Genomic DNA, 20,362 nt, shown 5'->3' with positions numbered 1-20,362 from the left:
CATATTCATATATATAATATGTATGTACTATGTATATATTATGTATATAACATGCATTATATATACATGCTATATTATATATTATAATTATTATATATTATACTATATATTGTATATATATATACAGGAGGCATGCTAAGGACTATTTTCTTCTAATGGCCATGATCATATATTTGTGTACTTTAATTAAAACTTAGAACTGCAATTCTTTCATCCAAATCATTATCTTTGCCTGAATCTTTTCCGTTTGAATCTTACCAGTCACTGAATGAAATGATGCATTTATTTATACAATTTTTCTTTGTCCACATAAAAAGCATTAAATATCTAGAAAATCTTTCCTTTTACATATGGTTGAAATTCTAGTTATTTCTATGACAGCTCTTTTTTTAATTAATTTTTTTTATTTATTTACATCCCAAATGTTGCCTCCCATCCCACTCCCTCCCCTGCAAAGTTCTTCACCCCATCCTTCATCCCTTCTCATCTGAGAGGGTGCTTCTCCCCACCTACACTCTGGGCACCCCCCTTCTCTGGGGCATCAAGCCTTTACAGGATTAAGCACATCCTCTCCCACTGAGACCAGAGAAGGACATTCTCTGCCAGGGTTCTCAGACCTCCCAGTGTATGCTCTTTAGTTGGTGGCTTAGTGTCTGGGAGCTCTGAGGGGTCCAAGGAAGTTGATACTGTTGTTCCTCCCATGGGATTGCCATCTGCTTCCATTTCCTCAATCCTTCCCCTAACTTTTCCATAGGGGTCTCTAACATCAGTCCAATGCTTGGCTATAAGTATCTGCATTTGTCTCGGTCAGCTGCTGGTAGAGTCCTTCAGAGGGCAGACATTTTAGGCTACTGTCTGCAAACACAATATACCATCAGTAATAGTGTCAGGGTTCGATGCTTTCCATGGGATGGATCCCAAGATAGTCTGGTCACTGGTCTATCATTTCTTCAGTCTCTGCTCCATTTTTGTCCTGGCATTTCTTTTGGGAAGGGACAATTCTGGATTAAAAACTTTGAAGTTGGGTTGATGTCCCCATCCCTCCATGGGGGGCTAACTATTGGAGGTGTTCTTTTCAGGTTCTATCTTCCCACTGTTGGACATCTCTACTAAGGTCACCCACATTGAGTCCTGGGATTCTCTTACATCCCAGGCCTCTGGGATTTAGGAGTTTTCTCAAAATGCCCCCACCCTCCACCCCAAGCAGCTGCATATTTCCATTCATTCGCCTGGGCCTCTGGGCTTCTCTCCTGTCTCCCCTCTACCCTTCCTGATTCTGCCTCCTTTCTCCCTCTGCTCACCTACTCAACTCCCTCCCTCACTGTGTCCCATGATTATTTCCCCCCTTCTAAGTGGGATTGGAGGATCCTCACTTGGGCCTTCCTTTCTGTTTAACTTCTTTGGGTCTGTGGAGTGTATCATAGGTATTCTGCATTTTTTAGCTAATATTCACTTATCAGTGAGTACACACCATGCATGTTCTTGGGTCTGGGTTACCTCACTTAGGATGGCATTTTCTCCTTGGATCCATTTGCCTGAAAAAGTCAGGATGTCCTCATTTTTAGTAGCTAAATTATATTCCATTGTGTAATTGAGCCACAATTTCTTTATCCATTCTTCAGTTGAGGAATATCAGGGTGGCTTCCAACCAAAAAAAGCACAGGACCAGATGGTCTCAGTGCAGAATTCTATCAGACCTTCAAAGAAGACTTAACACCAATACTCTTCAAACTATTCAACAAAATAGAAACAGAAGGAACACTACCCAATTCCTTCTACGAAGCCACAATTACGCTGATACCAAAACCACACAAAGATCCAACAAAGAAAGAGAACTTCAGACCAATTTCCCTTATGAACATTGATGCAAAAATACTCAATAAAATTCTTGCCAACCGAATCCAAGAACACATCAAAACGATCATCCACCATGATCAAGTAGGCTTTATCCCAGGGATGCAGGGTTGGTTCAATATACAGAAATCCATCAGTGCAATCCACTACATAAACAAACTCAAAGAAAAAAACCACATGGTCATTTCATTGGATGCTGAAAAAGCATTTGACAAAATTCAGCATCCTTTCATGCTTAAAGTCTTGGAAAGAACAGGAATTCAAGGCCCATACCTAAACATAGTAAAAGCAATATACAGCAAACCGGTAGCCAGCATCAAACTAAATGGAGAGAAACTTGAAGCAATCCCACTAAAATCAGGGACTAGACAGGGCTGCCCCCTTTCTCCTTATCTTTTCAATATTGTACTTGAGGTACTAGCTCATACAATTACACAACATAAGGAGGTCAAAGGGATACAAATTGGAAAGGAAGAAGTCAAACTATCATTATTTGCAGATGACATGATAGTCTACCTAAGTGACTCAAAAACTCCACTAGAGAACTCCTACAGCTGATAAACAACTTCAGCAAAGTGGCAGGTTATAAAATCAACTCAAGTAAATCAGTTGCCTTCCTATACTCAAAGGATAAGCAGGCTGGGAAAGAAATTAGGGAAATGACAGCCTTCACAATAGCCACAAACAGTATAAAGTACCTTGGGGTGACTCTTACCAAACATGGGAAAGATCTGTATGACAAGAACTTCAAGACTCTGAAGAAGGAAATGGAAGAAGACCTTAAAAAATGGGAAAAACGCCCATGCTCATGGATCGGCAGAATCAAGATAGTTAAAATGGCCATTTTGCCAAAAGCAAGATACAGATTCAATGCAATACCCATCAAAATCCCAATTCAATTCTTCACAGAATCAGAAAGAGCAATTCTCAAATTCATCTGGAATAACAAAAAACCCAGGATAGCTAAAACTATTCTCAGCAACAAAAGAAAATCTGGGGGAATCAGTATCCCTGACCTCCAGCAATACTACAGAGCAATAGTGTTAAAAACTGCATGGTATTGGTACAGTGACAGGCAGGCAGATCAATGGAACAGGATTGAAGATCCAGAAAAGAACCCACACACCTATGGCCACTTGATCCTCGACAAAGGGGCTGAAAACATCCAATGGAAAAAAGACAGCCTTTTCAACAAATGGTGCTGGTTCAACTGGAAGTCAGCATGCAGAAGAATGCGAAGTGATCCATCCTTGTCTCCTTGTACTAAGCTCAACTCCAAATGGATCAAGGACCTCCACATAAAGCCAGACACTCTGAAGCTAATAGAAAAGAAACTGGGGAAGACCCTTGAGGGCATCGGTACAGGAAGAAAGTTTCTGAACAGAACACCAATAGTGTATGCTCGGATCAAGAATTGACAAATGGGACCTCATAAAATTACAAAGTTTCTGTAAGGCAAAGGACACCATCAAAAGGACAAATCGGCAACCAACAAATTGGGAAAAGATCTTCACCAACCCTACATCCGATACAGGGCTAATATTCAATATATATATATAAAGAACTCAAGAAGTTAGACTCCAGAAAACCAAACAACCCTATTAAAAAATGGGGTACAGAGTTAAACAAAGAATTCTCACCTGAAGAACTTCGGATGGCAGAGAAGCGTCTTAAAAAATGCTCAACTTCATTAGTCATTAGGGAAATGCAAATCAAAACAACCCTGAGATTTCACCTTACACCAGTCAGAATGGCTAAGATTAAAAATTCAGGAGACAGCAGGTGTTGGCAAGGATGTGGAGAAAGAGGAACACTCCTCTACTGCTGGTGGGGTTGCAAATTGGTACAACCACTCTGGAAATCAGTCTGGCAGTTCCTCAGAAAACTGGGCACCTCACTTCCAGAAGATCCTGCTATACCACTCTTAGGCATATACCCAGAGGATTCCCCAGCATATAATAAGGATACATGCTTTACTATGTTCATAGCAGCCCTATTTATAATTGCCAGAAGCTGGAAAGTACCCAGGTATCCTTCAACAGAAGAGTGGATGCAAAAAATGTGGTATATATACACAATGGAGTACTATTCAGCTATTAGAAACAATGAATTCATGAAATTCTTAGGCAAATGGATGGAGCTAGAGAACATCATACTAAGTCAGGTAACCCAGACTCAAAAGGTGAATCATGGTATGCACTCACTAATAAGTGGATATTAACCTAGAAAACTAGAATACCCAAAACATAATCCATACATCAAATGAGGTACAAGAAGAAAAGGAGGAGTGGCCCCTTGTTCTGGAAAGAGTCAGTGAAGCAGTATTCGTCAAAACCAGAAGGGGGAAGTGGGAAGGGGTGGGTGGGAGGACAGGAGAAGAGAAGGGGGCTTATGGGACTTTCGGGGAGTCAGGGGGCTAGAAAAGGGGAAATCATTTGAAATGTAAATAAAAATATATCTAATAAAAAAATTAAATGCAAAAAATTGTAAAAGAAACTAAGCAGAAAAATAATGAAACTAACAGAAATTATGAACCAAACAGATTCAATAGACTATGTCACCCCAAACAAAAGAATACCTTCTTCTCTACATCCCATGGAACCTTCTCTAACATTTACCATATAATTGATGGTCTAACAATACAAGTCTAACAGATAAAAGAAGATTTAATAATCACATGAATTCTATCAGATCACCACAAACTAAAGTTAGATATCAATAACAACAAAAATAATAGAAAGTCCACATACTCATGGAAAGTGAACAGTTTAAATAAATTCATAAATAAATGCATATATCTATGTACTTTAATTATATTTTAGAATTGGAAGTTTTCATCCCAATCATTATCTTCTCCAGGGTCGTTTCCATTTGGATATTATCAATCACTAAATAGATTTGTTTGTACAATTTATCTTTGTCTGTGTACAGAACATAAAATATCCAGCAAATCTTTCCTTTCATATATGGTTGAGATCTTAGTTATTACTATGACCACTCTTTTTAATTTACATTTCAAATGTTATCCCTTTTCCATGTGTCCTCTCTGCAAACCTCCTATTCCCATCCCTCCTTACCCTGCTTCTATGAGGATGCTTCCCCACCAACCTACCCACTCCCACCACACCGCCCTAGTATTCCTCTACAGTAAAATATCAAGCCTTCACAAGACCACAGGCCTCCCCTTCATTGATTCCAGTTAAAGCCCCTTCAGCTCCTTCAGGCCTTCCCCTAACTCCCCCATTGGGGTCCCTGTGCTCAGTCCCTGTGAGCCTCCGCATCTGTATTGGACTACGATCACTCCTATGACAAAAAGTGTTAGTGCAGAATGCCTGAGAAAGGATGCCAGGGCACAAAGTAAACATTTTCAGAGACATAGTCATGAATTTTTAGTTATATTCTATACCAGTATCCATTATGCCAACCCTTTGTTTCTCTGTGTAGCCACTGATGACTTAGCACATACTACTGAAAGTAAAATAAGAAGTTAAAAAATGTGTAGTATCTTATTACTTTGTTTCTACCTCTGACCCCTCTGACAGATGATAATAGGGCTCTAAGAAGGAACAAGAATTAATTTTGCTTCCTTTTATCGTCACAAGTGTTAAATCCTAAATGGATGTCTTCATCAAAGCCCTCTGATTAAATGCAAATAAAAAGCATTTCAAAATTTTCAAATTTTGCTGTTTGAATGACACATTTCTTAATTTATCAATGTGAATTAACACCAATACATCCATTTAACCTCATAATATACCCCAAAATTTTACTACTGACATACATGTTCATCCATACTAATTACTGCTTTATCATAATGGCCAGAAGTTGGAAACAGTCTGGATGTCCATAGACTGATGAATGGACAAGAAAATGTGGTACATTTACACAATGGGTTATTATTTAGTTATTAAGCTAAAGGAAATAATGAAACTTTCAGGTAAATGGAAGAAGCTAGAAAGAAATATTGTGAGTGAGTTAACATAGGCAGGCCTAAAAACAGACAAATATTGCATATTTTCTATTACATGTATATATTAGATTTTAAGCTGTAGATATCTGTGTTTTGCAGCAAAAAACCATAGATGTTAGGTAGCTAAGGGACCATGGGAAAAGAGGAGATCCTCTAAGGAATGGTAAACAGAATATAGTGTTATAGAAAGATAAAGTGTAAACTAGAAAAGGAGAATCAAATGGGAAGAGCTATGAGAGAGTGAGATAAAGAAGAGATAACAAACACTAAATGGGTTTTGAATAGAAGCTTCCTGTGGTGTGTGCATGTGTGAAAGGTATTTAGATAGAGCCATTGTATGACAGGAAAGATAATGATGCAACCAGACATCCTGTGAGACCATAAAATACTGCCAGTGCCAAGAATAGTTTACAACTTGCTGAGTCATTGGCCAAAGAGGATCCATAGTAGCCACCCCTGCCCCTTGCCTGGACATCATAGGTTATTGCCAAGCCTTGCTCTCCACAATCTGAGGAAAATCCCTTTTGCTAAAGACCCAATTTATTTATGTCATTAAGCATGAATAAATCAAACCTGATGCTCAACTAAAAATTTCACTCTTTTTGACTAGTATTCATGTGCTGTAAGGTATTTGCATGTTACCCAAGGAGAAAAGCAATCACTACCTTCACTCAGCTATAAACCCTGTGACCTACAGCAGATGCCTACAAGATATACTCACACAGTACTCCCACAAATGTGGTAGAGGTAACATGTATTGGGTTGGCCTAATGCTGCTAGTATTTTAATGCTAATATTGGTTCCTCAAGACTGGTTGCCCCACAGAAGAAGGGGTCCACACGTGATCTTATCCCAAATTATTTCTGATTGGTAAATAAAGATGCCAACAGCCAACAGATGGACAAAAGAGACATAGGCAGGATTTAGAGTCTCTGAGTTTGGAGGTAAGAGGAGGAACATGAGGAGAGAAAAAGGTGGAGGAAAGAGAAACCACCATGGGTTAGGTGAGTCATGAAAACATGGCCCTGAGGCCTGGCCAATAGCAGGTAAGAGAAGCCTAGATATAATATAGTAAGTACTTGTCATATAGATCTTTCACTTGTTTGGTTAGAGTCACACCAAGATACTTTATATTTTTTGTGGCGATTGTGAAGGGGGTAATTTCCCTAACTTCTTTCTCAGCCTGCTTATCCTTTGAGTATAGGAAGGCAACTGATTTGCTTGAGTTGATTTTATAACCAGCCACTTTGCTGAAGTTGTTTATCAGCTGTAGGAGTTCTCTGGTGGAGGTTTTCAGGTCACTTAAGTAGACTATCACGTCATCTGCAAATAGTGATAATTTGACTTCTTCCTTTCCAATTTGGATCCCCTTGGCCTCCTTATGTTGTCTAATTGCTCTAGCTAGAACTTCAAGTACTATATTGAAAAGATATGGAGAGAGAGGACAGTCTTGTCTAGTCCCCTGATTTTAGTGGGATTGCTTCAAGTTTCTCTCCATTTAGTTAGATGTTGGCTACTGGTTTGCTGTATATTGCTTTTACTATGTTTAGATATGGGCCTTGGATTCCTGTCCTTTCCAAGACTTTCAGCATGAAAGTATGCTGAATTTTGTCAAATGCCTTTTCTGCATCTAATGAGATAATCACATGCTTTTTTTTCTTTGAGTTTGTCTATTTAGTGGATAGCATTGATGGATTTCCTAATATTGAACCATCCCTGCATCCCTGACCTCAGAAAATGGAAAAATCTGCCGTGTTCTTGGATCGGCAGGATTAATATAGTTAAAATGGCCATCTTGCCAAAAGCAATCTACAGATTTAGTGCAATCCCCATCAAAATCCCAACTCAGTTCTTCACAGAGTTAGAAAAAGCAATTCTCAAATTCATCTGGAATAACAAAAAACCTAGGATAGCTAAAACTATGCTCAACAACAAAAGAAATTCTGGGGAAATCAGTATCCCTGACTTCAAGCAATACTACAGAGCAATAGTATTAAAAACTGCATGGTATTGGCACAGTGACAGACAAGTAGACCAATGGAATAGAATTGAAGATCCAGAAATGAAGCCACACACCTATGGTCACTTGATCTTTGACAAAGGAGCCAAAAAATTCCAGTGGAAAAAAGATAGCCTTTTCACCAAATGGTGCTGGTTCAATTGGAGGTCAACATGCAGAAGAATTCAAATTGATCCATTCTTATCTCTATGTACTAAACTTCACTCCAGGTGGATCAAGGACCTCCATGTAAAACCAGACACACTGAAACTAATAGAAAAGAAATTGGGGAAGACCCTAGAGGACATGGGCACTGGGGGAAAAGTTCCTGAACAGATCTCCAATAGCTTATGCTCTAAGATCAGGAATTGACAAATGGGACCTCATAAAATTACAAAGTTTCTGTAAGGCAAAGGACACTGTTATAAGGACAAAAACGGCAACCATCAAATTGGGAAAGGATATTAACCAACTCTACATCTGATAGAGGGCTAATATCCAATATATACAAAGAACCCAAGAAGTTAGACCCCAGGAAACCAAATAACCCTATTAAAAAATGGGGTACAGATCTAAACAAAGAATTTTCACCTGAAGAAATTCGGATGGTGGAGAAGCACCTTAAGAAGTACTCAACATGATTAGTCATTAGGGAAATGCAAATCATAACAACCCTGAGATTTCACCTTACACCAGTCAGAATGGCTAAGGTCAAGAACTCAGGAGACAGCAAGTGTTGGCGAGGATGTGGAGAAAGAGGAACACTCCTCCACTGCTGGTGGGGCTGAAAAATGGTACAACCACTTTGGAAATCAGTCTGGTGGTTCCTCAGAAAACTGAACATGACACTTCCGGAGGACTCTGCTATACCTCTCCTGGGCATATACCCAAAGGATTCCCCAGCATGCAATAAAGACACATGCTCCATTATGTTCATAGCAGCCTTATTTATAATAGCCAGAAGCTGGAAAGAACCCAGATGCCCCTCAAAGGAGGAATGGATACAGAAAATGTGGTATATTTACACAATAGAATACTACTCAGCAATTAGAAACAATGAATTCACAAAATTTTTAGGCAAATGGTTTGATCTGGAAAATATCATCCTAAGTGAGGTAACCCAGTCACAAAAGAATACACATGGAATGCAAACTCTGATAAGTGGATATTAATTAGCCCAGAAGCCCTGAATACTCAAGGCACATATCACATAACAAATGACTCCCATGAAGAAGTATGGAGAAGGTCCTGATCCTGGAAAGGATTGATCTAGCATTGGAGGGGAATATAAGGACAGAGAGAAAAAGGAGGGAGGTGATTGGAGAATGGATGGAGAGAAGAGGTTTATGGGACATATGGGGAGGGGGGATCCGGGAAAGGGGAAATCATTTGGAATGTAAACAAAGAATATAGAAAATAAAAATATTAAAAAAACATAGTAAGTAATAACTTGGGGTTGTCTATAGGATAGTAGATTCTAATAGCATAGAGGGTAGATATCTGCCCAGCTCTTGTCCAATTTGAAGCTGATTATAAGTATAAAGGTTTTGTGTGTCTTTTATCTGGAAACTAAATGGTCAAGGTGGGGCAGAAACCCTGGTTCAATATTAAATAATTTTTTACAACTTAACAAACCACTACTTGAATGGGTTTATGTACCACACCATGAGATGGAACCAATAACTGACATTATCAACATGGCTACAAACCTGTGACTAGATAGGTTATAAATCTACTGGCAAACCTAGTACTACTATTCTGCTGGAAGGAACAAAGCAATACAATATCTCCTAATGATATATTGCTATACCCATAGATCAGTGCCCCACTCAACAGTCATCAGATAAGCTTCTTCTTGCAGTAGGTGGAAATTAACACATTGGCCCACAACAGGACATTGTACAAAGAGTGAGAGACTTTGGGACAGTTCTAAGTGGATGTCTTCATCAAAACCCTCTGTTCAAGTCACAGAAATGTTTGTGGGAAAAAAAAGAAAGATTGTAAGGGTCAATGATGACAGATGACTTCAAGAAAATATAATCTTCTGGACACATTCATTTATATGTGTTTGTAATAGAAATATGTTTTCTTAAAAATGAAACCATGAATTTGAGATAAAGTTGGGAGACCAGGGGTTGAGAGGAAGGAAGATTTATGTAAATGCAATACACATATATGGAAAAGTAAGAATAATTTAAAAACCCAAAAACTTGAAATAACAAGAATGGCATAGGAATCTGAGCGGCGGCGGCGGCGGTAGCAGTGGCTGCTCCAGCTGAAGGGCCATCAGCGGTGGAACCAAGGCGACACAGGGTCCAGTTAGGCCCTGCGCCCACGACCACTGACCTTCGCTGACCAGCCGGGCGGCAAGCAACTGCGGTTCTGCGGAGCCTTTCGCTGCACGGAAGCCACTTCAGAACTCGGCTTCCCGCCAGTCAGGAGAGACTCACCTCCATCTTGAACCCGGGCTCCAGAGATCGGTCAGACTGAGGTACACAAACATAATCCTAGGCCCAACACCGCAGGGGTCTGAGCCAGACGGGCGTTGGCCTGCACCCAGGCCCTGGGCTGTTCGAGTGGCCATCGGGGCGCCAACCCAGCCAGGAGTTTTTTTTTTTGCCCCGGCCGGCGCACGCGCCGCCATTTTGCCTACAGGAGCCAGAGTGCTCGGGAGGGCAGAGACTGCTAACAAGCGTAGCCTGAGGCTAACAAAACGGGGGTCTAGGCCCCAAAAGGCACAGGACTGACCCCAAGAACTGGGCGGCTTGGTGGGCCATCTGTGTGTCAACCCGCCCAGGAGGTTATTAGCACAACAGACTCTCCCGGTGCTTTCGGGGAGCGCGGACGCGCACGCCCGCCATCGGGGTCACCTGGCGGACCCAAATAACAGACATAGCCCTAGGGGAACTTTGCTCGGACCTTGGCCTCCCAGGCGTTTGCCTGGACTCAGGGCCCGGGCGACAAGGCTAACCTAGTGTGCGCCAGCCCGGTTTCCCAGGCGTTTGCCTGGACTCAGGGCCCGGGCGACAAGGCTAACCTATTGTGCGCCAGCCCGGTTGGGGAAATCGGCTGCCCAGCGGAGTGAGCGGAGCACAGGGGAGGTCACAGCAACATTCACCTTCGGAGCTCCCTGGGGGTGCACACAGGTTCCACCTGGTCCACAGACACAATCTGGGGCAAGGCCTCAGGCAGAAGCCCCCAGCTCAACTCTCTCCGCTTCAGATCAGCCTGGGTGGCCGCCACATCTCCAGGTCCCTCAAGAGGCTAGTGGGGGCTTCCGGGCGGCCAGCTGGGAGAAGTCGGTGTGCTCCAATAAATCCTGCGGGCCCCAGCGGGAGCCTTCAGGTGCCTGCTTCGGGATCTGAACAGCCTGGACAACAGCACCCTGTCTACAGGCCGTGCAGGGTGTAAGCTGTGCACCAGAGGCCAACGGGGAAGGGGCAGCTTGCACTGGTGAGTCCAGCACTGACAAGACCAAGTAACACCAGTGAGAGCTAGATGGCAAAAGGCAAACGCAGGAACGTCACTAACAGAAATCAAGGCAATATGGCAACATCTGAACCAAATTCTCCTCTACCAGCAAGTCCTGGATACCCCATCACACCAGTAAAACAAGATTTGGATTTAAAATCACTGGTCATGATGCTGGTACAGGAACACATGAAGGACATTCAGGAGAAAATGGATCAAAAGTTAGAAGCCCTTGCAAGGGAAACACAAAAATCATTGAAAGAAATCCAGGAGAATACAAAAGCCAACAAGGAGGAAATGCAAAAAACACTTAAAGAAATACAGGAGAACTTTGGTCAACAGGCTGAGGTCATGAAAGCCGAAACACAAAAATCTCTTAAAGAAATACAGGAGAACTTTGGTCAACAGGCTGAGGTCATGAAAGAAAAAACACAAAAATCTCTTAAAGAATTACAGGAAAGCACAAACAAGCAAGTGAAGGAGCTAAGCAAAACCATCCAGGATCTAAAAACAGAAGTAGAAACAACTAAGAAAACTCAAAAGGAGACAACTTTGGAGATAGAAAGCCTTGGGAAGAAATCAGGGGACAGAGATGCAAATATCAACAACAGAATACAAGAAATAGAAGAAAGAATCTCAGATGCTGAAGATTCCATAGAAACCATGGACTCAACAGTTAAAGAAAATGCAAAATGCAAAAAGCTTGTAACCCAAAATATCCAGGAAATCCAGGACACAATGAGAAGACCAAACCTAAGGATTATAGGCATAGATGAGAGTGAAGATTTACAACTTAAAGGGCCAGCAAATATCTTCAATAAAATTATGGAAGAAAACTTCCCTAACCTAATGAGAGAGATGCCCATGAATATACAAGAAGCCTACAGAACTCCAAACAGACTGGACCAGAACAGAAATACTTCCCGTCACATAATAATCAAAACACCAAATGTTCTAAACAAAGAAAGAATATTAAAGGCAGTAAGAGAAAAAGGCCAAGTAACATATAAAGGAAGACCTATCAGAATCACAGCAGACTTTTCACCTGAGACTATGAAGGCTAGAAGGTCCTGGGCAGATCTCATGCAGACTCTAAGAGAACACAAATGCCAACCAAAACTACTATATCCAGCAAAACTCTCAATCACCATAGATGGAGAAACTAAGATATTTCACGACAAAACCAAGTTCACCCAATATCTATCCACAAACCCAGCCCTAAAAAGGATAATAGGAGGACAACACCAATACAAGGAGGGAAACTTCACCCTGAAAAAAGCAAGATAGTAACCTTTCATCAAACCCAAAAGAAGTTAAGCAATCAAATTTAAAAAATAACGTCAAAAATGATAGGAAGTAACAATCACTATTCCTTAATATCTCTTAACATCAATGGACTCAATGCCCCAATAAAAAGACACAGACTAACTGACTGGATACGTAAACAGGACCCTACATTTTGCTGCTTACAGGAAACACACCTCAGGGTCAAAGACAAACACTACCTTAGAGTAAAAGGCTGGAAGACAATTTTACAAGCAAATGGTCCCAGGAAACAAGCTGGAGTAGCCATTTTAATATCAGATAAAATTGACTTTCAACCCAAAGTCATCAAAAGAGACTCTGAGGGACACTTCTTGCTGGTCAAAGGAAAAATACAACAAGAAGAACTCTCAATCCTGAACATCTATGCTCCAAATGCAAGGGCACCCTCTTTCATAAAAGAAACTTTATTAAAACTCAAAGCACACATTGCACCTAACACAATAATTGTGGGTGATTTCAACACTGCACTTTCCTCAATGGACCGATCAGGAAAACAGAAACTAAACAAGGACACAATGAAACTAATTGAAGCTTTGGACCAATTAGATTTAACTGATATATATAGAACATTCTATCCTAAAACAAAAGAATATACCTTTTTTTCAGCACCTCATGGTACCTTCTCCAAAATCGACCATATAATTGGTCACAAGACAGACCTCAACAAATATAAGAAGATAGAACTAATCCCATGCCTCCTATCTGATCACTATGGAATAAAAGTGGTCTTCAATAGCAACAGAAACAACAGAAAACCCACATACACGTGGAAATTGAACAATACTCTACTCAATGACACCTTGGTCAAGGAAGAAATAAAGAAAGAAATTAAAGACTTTTTAGAACACAATGAAAATGAAAACACAACATACCCAAATCTATGGGACACAATGAAAGCAGTGCTAAGAGGAAAACTCATAGCCCTGAGTGCCTCCAAAAAGAAAATGGAGAGAGCATACATTACCAACTTAATGACACACCTGAAAGCCCTAGAACAAAAAGAAGCTATTTCACCCAGGAGGAGTAGAAGGCAGGAAATCATCAAACTCAGGGCCGAAATCAATCAAGTAGAAACAAAGAGAACCATACAAAAAATCAACAAAACCAGGAGCTGGTTCTTTGAGAAAATCAACAAGATAGATAAACCCTTAGCCAGACTGACCAAAGGGCACAGACAAAGTATCCAAATTAACAAACTTAGAAATGAAAAGGGAGACATAACAACGGAAACTGAGGAAATCCAAAAAATCATCAGATCCTACTACAAGAGCCTGTACTCAACACAACTGGAGAATCTGGAGGAAATGGACAATTTCCTTGACAGATACCAAATACCAAAATTAAATCAGGACCAACTAGACCATCTAAACAGTCCCATAAAGCCTAAAGAAATAGAAGGAGTCATAGAAAGTCTTCCAACCAAAAAAAGCACAGGACCAGATGGTTTCAGTGCAGAATTCTACCAGACCTTCAAAGAAGAGTTAACACCAATACTCTTCAAACTATTCCACAAAATAGAAACAGAAGGAACACTACCCAATTCCTTCTACGAAGCCACAATTACGCTGATACCAAAGCCACACAAAGATCCAACAAAGAAAGAGAACTTCAGACCAATTTCCCTTATGAACATCGATGCAAAAATACTCAATAAAATTCTTGCCAACCGAATCCAAGAACACATCAAAACGATCATCCACCATGATCAAGTAGGCTTTATCCCGGGAATGCAGGGTTGGTTCAATATACGGAAATCCATCAATACAATCCACTACATAAACAAACTCAAAGAACAAAACCACATGGTCATTTCATTGGATGCTGAAAAAGCATTTGACAAAATTCAGCACCCTTTCATGCTTAAAGTCTTGGAGAGAACAGGAATTCAAGGCCCATACCTAAACATAGTAAAAGCAATATACAGCAAACCGGTAGCCAGCATCAAACTAAACGGAGAGAAACTTGAAGCAATCCCACTGAAATCAGGGACCAGACAAGGCTGCCCCCTTTCTCCTTATCTTTTCAATATTGTACTTGAGGTACTAGCTCGGGCAATTCGACAACATAAAGAGGTCAAAGGGATACAAATTGGAAAGGAGGAAGTCAAACTATCATTATTTGCAGACGACATGATCGTCTACCTAAGTGACCCAAAGAACTCCACTAGAGAGCTCCTACAGCTGATAAACAACTTCAGCAAAGTGGCAGGTTACAAAATCAACTCAAGCAAATCAGTGGCCTTCCTATACTCAAAGGATAAGCAGGCTGAGAAAGAAATTAGGGAAATGACCCCCTTCACAATAGCCACAAACAGTATAAAGTATCTTGGGGTGACTCTTACCAAACATGCGAAAGATCTGTATGACAAGAACTTCAAGACTCTGAAGAAGGAAATGGAAGAAGACCTCAAAAAATGGGAAAACCTCCCATGCTCATGGATCGGTAGAATCAATATAGTTAAAATGGCCATTTTGCCTAAAGCACTATACAGATTCAATGCAATACCCATCAAAATCCCAACTCAATTCTTCACAGAGTTAGAAAGAGCAATTATCAAATTCATCTGGAACAACAAAAAACCCAGGATAGCTAAAACTATTCTCAGCAACAAAAGAAAATCTGGGGGAATCAGTATCCCTGACCTCAAGCAATACTACAGAGCAATAGTGTTAAAAACTGCATGGTATTGGTACAGTGACAGGCAGGAGGATCAATGGAACAGGATTGAAGATCCAGAAATGAACCCACACACCTATGGCCACTTGATCCTCGACAAAGAGGCTGAAAACATCCAATGGAAAAAAGATAGCCTTTTCAACAAATGGTGCTGGTTCAACTGGAGGTCAGCATGCAGAAGAATGGGAATTGATCCATCCTTGTCTCCTTGTACTAAGCTCAAATCCAAATGGATCAAGGACCTCCACATAAAGCCAGACACTCTGAAGCTAATAGAAAAGAAACTGGGGAAGACCCTTGAGGACATCGGTACAGGGAGAAAGTTTCTGAACAGAACACCAATAGCGTATGCTCTAAGAGCAAGAATTGACAAATGGGACCTCATAAGGTTACAGAGTTTCTGTAAGGCAAAGGACACCATCAAGAGGACAGATCGGCAACCAACAAATTGGGAAAAGATCTTCACCAATCCTACATCAGATAGAGGGCTAATATCCAATATATATAAAGAACTCAAGAAGTTAGACTCCAGAAAACCGAACAACCCTATTAAAAAATGGGGTACAGAGTTAAACAAAGAATTCTCACCTGAAGAACTTCGGATGGCGGAGAAGCATCTTAAAAAATGCTCAACTTCATTAGTCATTAGGGAAATGCAAATCAAAACAACCCTAAGATTTCATCTTACACCAGTCAGAATGGCTAAGATTAAAAACTCAGGAGACAGCAGGTGTTGGAGAGGGTGCGGAGAAAGAGGAACACTCCTCCACTGCTGGTGGGGTTGCAAATTGGTACAACCACTCTGGAAAGCAGTCTGGCGGTTCCTCCGAAAACTGGGCACCTCACTTCCAGAAGATCCTGCTATACCACTCCTGGGCATATACCCAGAGGATTCCCCACCATGTAATAAGGATACATGCTCTACTATGTTCATAGCAGCCCTATTTATAATTGCCAGATGCTGGAAAGAACCCAGGTATCCCTCAACAGAAGAGTGGATACAAAAAATGTGGTATATCTACACAATGGAGTACTATTCAGCCATTAGAAACAATGAATTCATGAAATTCTTAGGCAAATGGATGGAGCTAGAGAACATCATACTAAGTGAGGTAACCCAGACTCAAAAGGTGAATCATGGTATGCACTCACTAATAAGTGGTTATTAACCTAGAAAACTGGAATACCCAAAACATAATCCACACATCAAATGAGATACAAGAAGAAAGCAGGAGTGGTCCCTGGTTCTGGAAAGACTCAGTGAAACAGTATTTGGCAAAACCAGAACGGGGAACTGGGAAGGGGTGGGAGGGAGGACAGGGGAAGAGAAGGGGGCTTACGGGACTTTCGGGGAGTGGGGGGGGGGCTAGAAAAGGGGAAATCATTTGAAATGTAAATAAATTATATCGAATAAAAAAAAATTTGAAAGAAAAAAAAAAAAGAATGGCATAGAATTGAAGACCCAAACATAAATTCATATATTTATGGATGCCTTTATTAAAAAAGTTAAAAAAATACACATGAAAAAGAAAGAGCCTTTTACAAATGATGCTGGTCAAACTGCATAGCTCCATGTAGAAGAATGCAAATTAATCCATATTTATCACTGCAAAAATCTCAAGACTAAGGGTATCAAAGAAGACCACAACTGAACCTACTAGGAATGAAAGTGAAAAACAACCTTGAATGCATTGGCACAGGAGACAACCTTCTGAACAGACATTAATAGTTTCGACATTAAGATCAATAATTAATAACTGAGACCTCATGAAACTAAAAAGCTTTTGTAAGCCAAAGAACAACATCAGAAACAGAGGCAGCTTACAGAATGGAAAATAATCTTTACTAACTCCACATATGATAGAGATTTAAGGTCCAAAATATATAAATATCTCAAGAAATTAGATATCAATAACACACACAAAAAAATCTAGTTTAAAAAAATGGGTTACCAGACCTCTGCCCACCATACTGTGATGCTGCACTCAGGAGAACTGGGCCCACATCACACCAGCAGTTGGGCAAGTGGACCCTGTACCTTGCCTAGGCCCCACAGTAGAGATGGTTGGTCACTAGGATCTAAGCCAGACCTGAGATGTGATCATCCAAGAGCTTAGCATACCTCTTGCTATCCCTGTGGTTATATGGAGGGAGAAGAACTGGCCCTACACTTTGCCTGGGCAGTGTGGGAGAGCTGGCCCTGAGAACTGAGCTGGGCACAGTATAGCTTGCACTGGTGGGGAGAGGGGTGGCATGAGTGACCCAGGGCACCAAGGATGTGAGCTTGGGAGAGCTAGTAGGCTGGTCAATTCAGTTACCACCTAGGCCCAGATCAAGAACTTTGAGTTTGACCACCCCAACATCTACCCCAACTATGAACTGCTGGAGTACATAAAGAGGTCCATCTTGTAGAGCCTAAGCTGCAGTATCTCCATGACACAGGACAACAACAGGATATCTGAGAGGAGTCCTGGTGAATATCTACTATTGATAGTGTGACAAAAGCCAGAGGCCTCAAAGCAAACTAATGACTTACGGCAATGAATATTTGCAAAAAATGTTGTTTGGGCAAAAGTATACTCTGTGGGACACACCATGACATATGGCAGCTTTCACAGTTAGGGTATTTATTTATTTACTTACTTATTTATTTATATTATTACCATCATCGTCATTATCATCATCATTATTATCATTATTATTTATTTTTGTTTTCTTTGGAGAGATTGCACGGACAGAGGGTGGATATCGAGGGATGGGAGAATGAGCAGAATTGGGGTGCATAAGGTGAATGAAGACTAATACAAAGTTTAAAAAAATTAAAAAATTTAGAAAGATGGGGTTCAGATCTAAACAGAGAATTCTCAACAGTGGTATCTCAAAGGACTGAGAAACACTTTAAAAAATGTTCAACATCCTTAGCCATCAGGGGAATGTAAATCAAAGCTACTTGGAGATTCCATCTTATTCTGTCAGAATGGCTAAGATCAATAGCACAAGTGACAGCACATCCTGGGGAGGATATGAAGTAAGGGGACCACTCCTCCATTGCTGGTGGCAATATAAATGTGTACAACCACTGTGGAAATCAATATGGTGCTTCCCCAGGAAACTGGGAATCAATCTACTTCAAGATTCACCTATACCGCTCTTGAGCGTATACACAAGGATGTTCATCCAACCAGAAGAATACTTGTTCATCTATATTCATTGTGCTTTCATTCATAATAGCCAGATGCTGGAAATAATCTACATGTCCCTCAACTGAAGAATGGATAAAACCATGTGGTACATTTACACAAAGGAGTGTTACTCAGCTGTTAAAAAAAAAAAAGATATCATGAAATCTGCAAAGAGATGGATACAACTAGGAAATAAAATATCCTAAGTGAGGTAACCAATACTCAGAAAGACAAATATGATATATATTCACTTATAAGTGGATATTAGATGCTAAATAAATGATAACCATCCTAAAATCCATAGACCCAGAGAAGATATGTTAAAAGAAGGGGTTTATGGGCCCCCCTGGACCTCCCTAGGAAGGGAAAATAGAATAAATCTTGTAAGTAGGGTAGGAAAGGTTGGGAAGGGGGTGGGGCATGAAATGATGAAGTGAGAGAGTGAGGGGAAAGATAGCTGGAATTGGGGGGTGGGGTGGCAACCTAATGCTGGAGAAGCTTCCAGGAATCTATAAAGGTGACCCTAGTGAAGACTTCTAGCAATGGAGGATGTAGTATCTGAACCAACCACTTCTAGTAGCCAGTCAAAGTTTCCAGTGGTAGAACTGGGCTGCATTCTGCTGAGTTGTTGGCCAATAGGGTCCTGTGGAGAGCTCTAAAAAAAAAACCCAGGCTGAAGCTTGGATATAAGGTTATCTCTGAAAACCAACTATGGTGTCCCATTGCCAAGGACAGCACCACATAACTCACTGAATGAAGAGAAGAGAGAGTGGTGCCTGCATAGAGCCTTTACTTCATGTTCTAGTCTATTTTGCACTAGCATAGATGTCTGCCTTTCTAGTCAGCATCAGAAAGGCTACCTCCCACAGCAGATGAGAGCAGGTACAGAGACCTGCAACTGGACATTATATGGAGAAAGAGTCTAAGTTGGAGGTCTCCATTGGGTCTCTCCCCTTGCAGAATGGGGAATCCCACAGAAGAAACAAGAAAAAGATTGGGAGTCAGAGGGAATAGGGAAAACATGGCCCACTGAATCAAGAAAGCAGGGTTCCTATTGGCTTATAGAGACTGAAGGGGGCACCGACTGATGCACTGACTGCATCAGTGCACCGGCCCCACTGCATATATATTATGGCTGTTAGCTTGGTAGTTTTGTGGGACTCCTAATAATGATACTAGGTGTGTCTCTGATTTTTTTTTTTTGCTTGCTCTTTGAACTCTTTTCTCCCCATAGTGTTGCCTTATGCTGCCTTGATATGAGAGCTTTCGCCTTGCCTTATTGTATCTTATATTGGCCTGCATTTTTCGGAAAGGGAAACAAAAAAAAAAAAAAAAGAAGTATATCTGGGGAAAATGGGAAGTTGGAAGAGGATGGGGGCAGTAGAAACTGGGGAGAGTAGAGGAAGTTGAAACTGTTCCTAGAATATATGGCATGAAACAATAACAACAACAAATAAGAAGATCAATCAGGCTTTGTTTGTTTCCTTGTTTGCTTTTCTGTTAGGTTGGTTGGCTCACAGTCATCCGTACCTCCAATTGTAGGTGATATGACACCCTGTTCTGACCATTGCAGGAATGAGGAACATACCTGGTACACAAGCATACATGCAGCAAGAACACTCATGTACATAAAATAAAATTATATCTAATAAAAAAAGAACTATCAATATTTGAAAAGTCCCCTTTCAATGGACAGTGTGAGACCCTATTAATTTTACTGCTTCAAATATATAATACTTCAAGTAGTATGTCTGACGATAAGCTGTATGGAAGAAGTGAAGGAAGGTGCTGACTTATTTTATGGTAGTCAGAAAATAGAAAAGAAAGTGAAATTTAAGAAAAGATGTGGACAAGGGATGCAAGCAGACCCACGAGTACTCGGGG

The sequence above is a fragment of the Apodemus sylvaticus genome, chromosome 3, assembly GCF_947179515.1.
Source record: "Apodemus sylvaticus chromosome 3, mApoSyl1.1, whole genome shotgun sequence".
Lineage (NCBI taxonomy): Eukaryota > Metazoa > Chordata > Mammalia > Rodentia > Muridae > Apodemus > Apodemus sylvaticus.
This window is presented reverse-complemented; position numbering follows the sequence as displayed.